The 6551-nt window shown below is 47.4% G+C and overlaps 1 non-coding gene across 1 annotated transcript; it reads left to right on the plus strand.

Moving 5' to 3' along the window:
- Positions 1-6037: 6037 nt before the first annotated feature.
- TRNAI-UAU (transfer RNA isoleucine (anticodon UAU)) lies at positions 6038-6131 on the plus strand. The gene is made up of 2 exons: positions 6038-6075; positions 6096-6131. It is a non-coding gene; the product is annotated as a tRNA-Ile (tRNA).
- Positions 6132-6551: the final 420 nt, after the last annotated feature.

Consider the following 6551-nt stretch of genomic DNA (forward strand, 5'->3'; position numbering starts at 1 on the left):
AGGGGTTAGTTAGTGAGTCCTCCTGAGAACCATAGAGAGATGGTTAATTGATCCTGTACTAAGAAAAGAGGCAGTAGGCCTGGGCAGATAGACAGGCGGTCCTGCATATGAGAAATCAGAGAGTAAAAAGAAAAATGTTGCACTTAGAAAAGAGAAAATAAAGAAAAAGTTAATTTGTATATTAGAGTTTTATGGTAGGCCTTTAGTGGGTTCAGCCTATATGCCCTTAAAGGAAAAGTTAAATTATTGTTCAGAATTTGCACTTAGTAGAGTACCCGGCTGGGTAAAGATAGTTATTTATAGTCAGTTATTTAATAAGTGTTATTTATAACTTTGAGTGCTATGTAAATATGTTTCTGTTTGTAACGTTCAAGAGTCCTCACCTCCCATAAAGGGAAGCACTGTTATATTTACTTGTTCATTGCATTTCAAAATTTTGTATGTCTTTTGCTGACATGTATTGTTGTTTTCTTCCCAGTCCAGGAGTACTGGATTTAACCGGGGGGGAGTGCAGCGCCCCAGAGTCCTGGTCGTTGCAGTACTGACGCTCCGCCACTAAGGGGAATGATGGTACGTCTGATGGCACTTAAGGAGTTCACCTGACCAGGTATCACAGTCACACATTACACTTCACACTCTGGCCACCAGGGGGAGTAAAAGGTTCTATGTATTAGGCCACTCCTCACAATCTGGTAAAACTGGGGGCTGGATAGGAAGTTAGTCAGAAGTTGACTGGGTTGGATCCAGGCGACATCCTGTGGCAGAGGGTGTTGCAGGGAAAGATTCAGGGGGGTCTCTGTCAGGGGTGGGATCCTGACAGTGACCTAGCGAACAGAACAGAACGTTATGGAGCCGTGCCTGCACTCGAATGCGGTGGCATCCTAAGAGAGGAAATGAAGAGAGGTTTATTGTGGAGAAGTGAGAAACGAGATTGCAGCAAAAAGGAGATAAAAGCCAGTAGGAGTCGTGCCTTAAGATCGTGGCAACATCCTACTGAGGCGCGTAGCCGGTGGCCGGAACGCCGAGGAAGTATTAGCTCCAGGTATTTACTTCAAACAGCAGCAGGACAGTTGATTACAGGTTGGCTGTCTCACCTAAATCACCTAAGCAGACATAGGGGGCAATTGTGGGAGAGGGGCGACGCTAGGGTCCCGGAAGAACTCCAGGCCTACCCGTCATACGGGTGCATCCTATCCATATCATCTGGGGGACGGAGAAGAACATCAGAATAGTTGTGAGAAAGAACATCAGACAAAGAACATCAGAGAAAGAACATCAGAGAAAGAACATCAGAGAAAGAACATCAGAGAAAGAACATCAGAAACAGACACAACAGTTGTGAGGACTATCCCGTGGTGCTCAGCAGGGAAGTACTATAACACACAGGCGCTAGAAGGTAGACACTGATTTCCACCTGCAAAGGGAACTCTGGATGTGCCTTCGGACCGGCCGGTCTCAGCCAGCCCTGTTAGCAGTACTCTGGATTGTGGATCCTGAAGCCTTCAGTAAAGAGGTAAAGAGAGTGCAACCCTGTGTCCTCGTTATTTACTGCGCCTTGCACCACGCACCAAACCACCACCATCTTTCATTGGACGCCCCTTAGCAGGGTCACGGACCGGGTCTAGCCACCGTCACAACCCCAGGACCGAGACAGAGAGGCCCGGTACCGAGTACCCCGCGGCCCTGCGTCTGGGGGCGCTCCAAATATTCATCCATGACATCTCATATTTTAAATGCCTGACCTAATGAGAGTCATGGAAACAAATATAGCTCAACTATAATGGGGACATTTGGTTTATATTAAAGTGGCTAAGTGGTTACTACTGTAGCTTTATAGCACCTGGGATCAAACCCCAACAAGGACAATATCTGCAAGGAGTTTGTATGTCCTCCCCATGTTTGCGTGGGTTTTCTCCCACTCTTCAAAGACACACTGATAGGGAATTTAGATTGTGAGCCCCAATGGGGACAGTGATGATGATGTTTGTAAAGCGCTGTAGAATATGATGGCGCTATATAATTAAAGCGTATACCATAATGGAAACTAAATAGATCCCATTGTAGGTAAAGTGATACTTCTGATGGTATTTGCATCCATCATGAGACAAATACAGCTTGCCACAAAACTGAGTGTGGTTTTTTGTGCAGTATTCCTGTACTAATGGTGGTTCTGACACATTCATGTAGCAATGGGTTGTTCCGGTGCTGTATTCATGTACTACTGATGCCTCTAGTGATGTATTAAAGTAGTGATAATGATATTAAAGTAATAATGTTCTTTAGTACATGAATACAGAACCAAAATCATCCCCAGTACCTAAATAGAACATCAGTTCCCTCAATAGTACATGGATATGGAACCACAACCAATTTCATTACATGAATATAGCACCAGATCATAACCAGTACATAAATAAAGCACCAGTACATCATCAGTACATGACTTCACCACTAGAACCACCAACAGCAATTGACTACAAGAACCAAGCTTAGTACAGTAATCAATTGTAATGTTAGGTCAGCATCAGACGCATTTGTATGACATGAAACTACAACTTCCAGTATGTCAAAAGGAACTCTGTCAGCACAGAATGACTGTTTGAACCAAATAGAGGCACTCGGTGCAACATGGCCCATCTTCTAAATGCACCTTCCCATCTACTTGTTTTCCATCTATATCTGCCCTTCTCTGGCTCTATGAAACCGGAGCTGGGAGAGGAGTGGGGGAGGGTGGCGACAAAGGGACAACATGCAGGTGGGAAAGTGTATTTAAATAATTGGCCCTGCCAGGATGCACTGTATGTTGGGACTTAAGGTACCGTCACACTGAGCAACTTTTGAACGAGAACGACAGCGATCCGTGACGTTGCAGTGTCCTGGATAGCGATCTCGTTGTGTTTGACATGCAGCAGCAATCAGGATCCTGCTCTGACATCGCTGGTCGGAGCTAGAAGGCCAGAACTTTATTTCGTCGCTAGATCACCCGCTGTCATCGCTGGATCGGCGTGTGTGACGCCGATCCAGCGATGTGTTCGCTTGTAACCAGGGTAAACATCGGCTTACTAAGCGCAGGGCCGCGCTTAGTAACCCGATGTTTACCCTGGTTACCATTGTAAATGTAAAAAAAAAAAAAACAATACATACTTACATTCCGGTGTCTGTCACGTCCCTCGCCGTCAGCTTCCCGCACTGACTGTGAGCACCGGCCGTAAAGTAAAAGCAGAGCACAGCGGTGACGTCACCGCTGTGCTGTGCTTTACGGCCGGCACTGACACAGTCAGTGCGGGAAGCTGACGGCGAGGGACGTGACAGACACCGGAATGTAAGTATGTAGTGGGGTTTTTTTTTACATTTACAATGGTAACCAGGGTAAACATCGGGTTACTAAGCGCGGCCCTGCGCTTAGTAACCCGATGTTTACCCTGGTTACCCGGGGACTTCGGCATCGTTGGTCGCTGGAGAGCTGTCTGTGTGACAGCTCTCCAGCGACCACACAATGACTTACCAACGATCACGGCCAGGTCGTATCGCTGGTCGTGATCGTTGGTAAATCATTTAGTGTAACGGTACCTTTAGTTTGAACAACCATTCTGTGCTGACACAGTCCCTTTAACAATTGGGAGTTGTTGTTAACAGCCATAATCAGACTGTGGACCATACATAAACCACAGAACTGATGACATGCAGGTGGTATGACATATAAACATTTACATCCAGGTATATGTATACATCCTATAGGTGACTCCTTCTCCGATTAAGTCGTTCTTTCTTTTTGCCTCCATCTTGTTCATACGCCATGATGACTTTTCACAGCCTTTCAGTCTCTGTAGAGTTACCTCTTCTCTGATTTTCTGCAGCACATCTGACACAGTGCCCTTAAAAATAAGAGTGTCATTATAATACCCTCTGCATGAAAATATCTGTCCATACTGTAGCCTAAATAAGCCTCCTATGGAATATGGCCTCCACCTTGTTGCGCTATAACCACCACACTGTCTGCTATAATCAGCTATATCCACCACCAGTGGGGTAACTTGAAACTCATGGGCCCCGATGCGAAAGCTCCAACGGGGCCCCCAAATATTTTAAATCTTTAATAGCAATAGTCTTTTTATATAGGCCAAAGGGAATTTTAGGGCCCCCTAGGCTCCAGGGTCCAGGTGCGATTGCAACCCCTGCACCTGTTGCAGTTACGCCCCTTCCCAACCTGTACTCCTAAACCTAGCCGACCCCTGTTCTGTAGGTGATAGCTGGAAATGATGGCCCTGCTCACTTGCACTGTTCCTCCTGTCTCACAGGCATGCCTCTCCTGTCGCAGTCGCCGCATGGCTCTTATCAGCGGAAGTCTGTCAGGCTCAGAGAGGACCGGGCCTCAGCTCTTGACAGGCGTACTCGGGCCTCATGGCTTGACCAGCGCAGGAGGCAGATACTGGCTCTGACCATCATAAGCAGTACTTGGGGATATCTTCCCGGGGAATCCGAACCTTTCCATGTGGTGACTGGTACCAGGGTGGTGCAGACTTCCTGCAGAGGCATGCCACATTAGTCTCATCGATGTCTTTGGAGCACATCTTCTCCGCTCTCTTTCCTAGCGCCAAATCTCATCCTGGTAGGACATGCAGGGCTTCTATATCAGGAAAGTCCTTCCTGTAGGTCACCTGATCCAGTGCCCCCTGCAAATTGTCCAGCACACTTTAGTTCCACTTGATTTTGGCTGGCCAGCAGATGGCCGTCTCTCCTCATTAATGGCACATCCTGCACGAGTTCACTAGAGGTCTCATGGCTTCTTGTTACAGTAGTATCCCCTATAGCCCCCTATAAAGTATGGTGTCCAGACAGCCCCCATTATAATGTTCTGCACAGTCCCCTGAATAATGTCCCCCACAGCCCCCAGTATGATGTCCTTCACACCTCTATTCAGCATGAAGTCCCTACAGCCCAGATATAATGTCCTCCACAGTCTCTCATATAATATATGTAATCACAGACCCTATTCAGTGGCCAAAAATATAGGAAAAATAAAAAAGCTTACACTCATCTAATCTAGGTTGCTGTCCAATGCGGCTGCCGTCTTCTCTTCCATCTGGCATACCTGCAGCGAGTGCTGTGCGGTGCGATACAGTGATGTCATCGCACTGCCTGAGGTCTCCTGTGTTGCACCGTACTCCAATAGGGCACAGGTCTGAAGTAGCCTGCGGCTTAAAGGAATTGCCAGTAGATCAGGGAGTTGACTAGACCTCCTCTGCTGTGGTACCAGCGCTCACATCAAGTGTATTCATGTCTTTAAAACGCAAAGGAAATTGAATGCAGGAAGGGAACGATGGCTGGGGCACAGGTAGTACTAGTGGTGAGCGGTGTCAGTGAGTCAGGCAGTACTAGTGGTGAGCGGTGTAGTGTTAGGGGGCTCCTGTGACTATGAGTGTTAGTGGGCTCCTGTGACTGGCAGAGTTATGGGGGCTCCTGTGACTGGCAGAGTTATGGGGGCTTCTGTGACTATGAGTGTTAGGGGGTTCCTCTGGCAGTGTTATGGGGGCTCCTGTATCTGGCAGAGATATGGGGGCTCCTGTGATTGACAGAGTTATGGGGGCTCCTGTGACTATGAGTGTTATGGGGGCTCCTGTGACTATGAGTGTTAGGGGGCTCCTGTGACAGCGTTATGGGGGGGAGGAGTGACTAGGCAGGTAGCGTTTTGTAGCTGGCGTCCTGTTGTGGGATATTTTGTGGCTTGCTGATCCTGGGCATCCTGCCTGGCATTGTATCTGCACACACACAGCCGCTGTCATCAGTGAGTAAAAAGCTGATATTTTATTATTGCAATATGACGATCCGCCGCTAGAGGTCAGTGCAACAATGCCAAATCCGCAGTATATGAGCCGCACAAAGCGGGGCCGGCAGCGCGCACTCACTGACTTCTGCGGGAACCTCGAGGCTGCAGGCTGACATGGCACTGAGAGTACAGAGAGGGGCGTGCCCTATGACGTCATCAGCCCGCCCTCTGAGAAGGCTGATGAAGCGTTCTGCAGGCAGACAAGCCAGAGCTCCAGTGGCGCAATCGGTTAGCGCGCGGTACTTATACAGCAGTACAATGCAGAGCAATGCCGAGGTTGTGAGTTCGAGCCTCACCTGGAGCAGAAATTTTTCCTGCAGGATTTATAAAGTAATTTATTATTGTGGAGGTTTCCGTGTGTGATCCACGGACACCGGGGGAGATTACACGGCAGGAATCATTGAAGGCTGCAACAATTCCATAGGCGATTAGATAGCATGGATAATACATATATCTAGTAGAGGGATGTATTTATCATTAGCTTTAATTTAACCCCTTTACCCCCAAGGGTGGTTTGCACGTTAATGACCGGGCCGATTTTTACAATTCTGACCACTGTCCCTTTATGAGGCTATAACTCTGGAACGCTTCAACGGATCTTGGCGATTCTGACATTGTTTTCTCGTGACATATTGAACTTCATGATAGTGGTAAAATTTCTTCGATATAACTTGCATTTATTTGTGAAAAAATGGAAATTTGGCGAAAATTTTGAAAATTTCGC

Source organism: Ranitomeya variabilis, chromosome 2 (assembly GCF_051348905.1).
Source record: "Ranitomeya variabilis isolate aRanVar5 chromosome 2, aRanVar5.hap1, whole genome shotgun sequence".
NCBI classification, from domain to species: Eukaryota; Metazoa; Chordata; class Amphibia; order Anura; family Dendrobatidae; genus Ranitomeya; species Ranitomeya variabilis.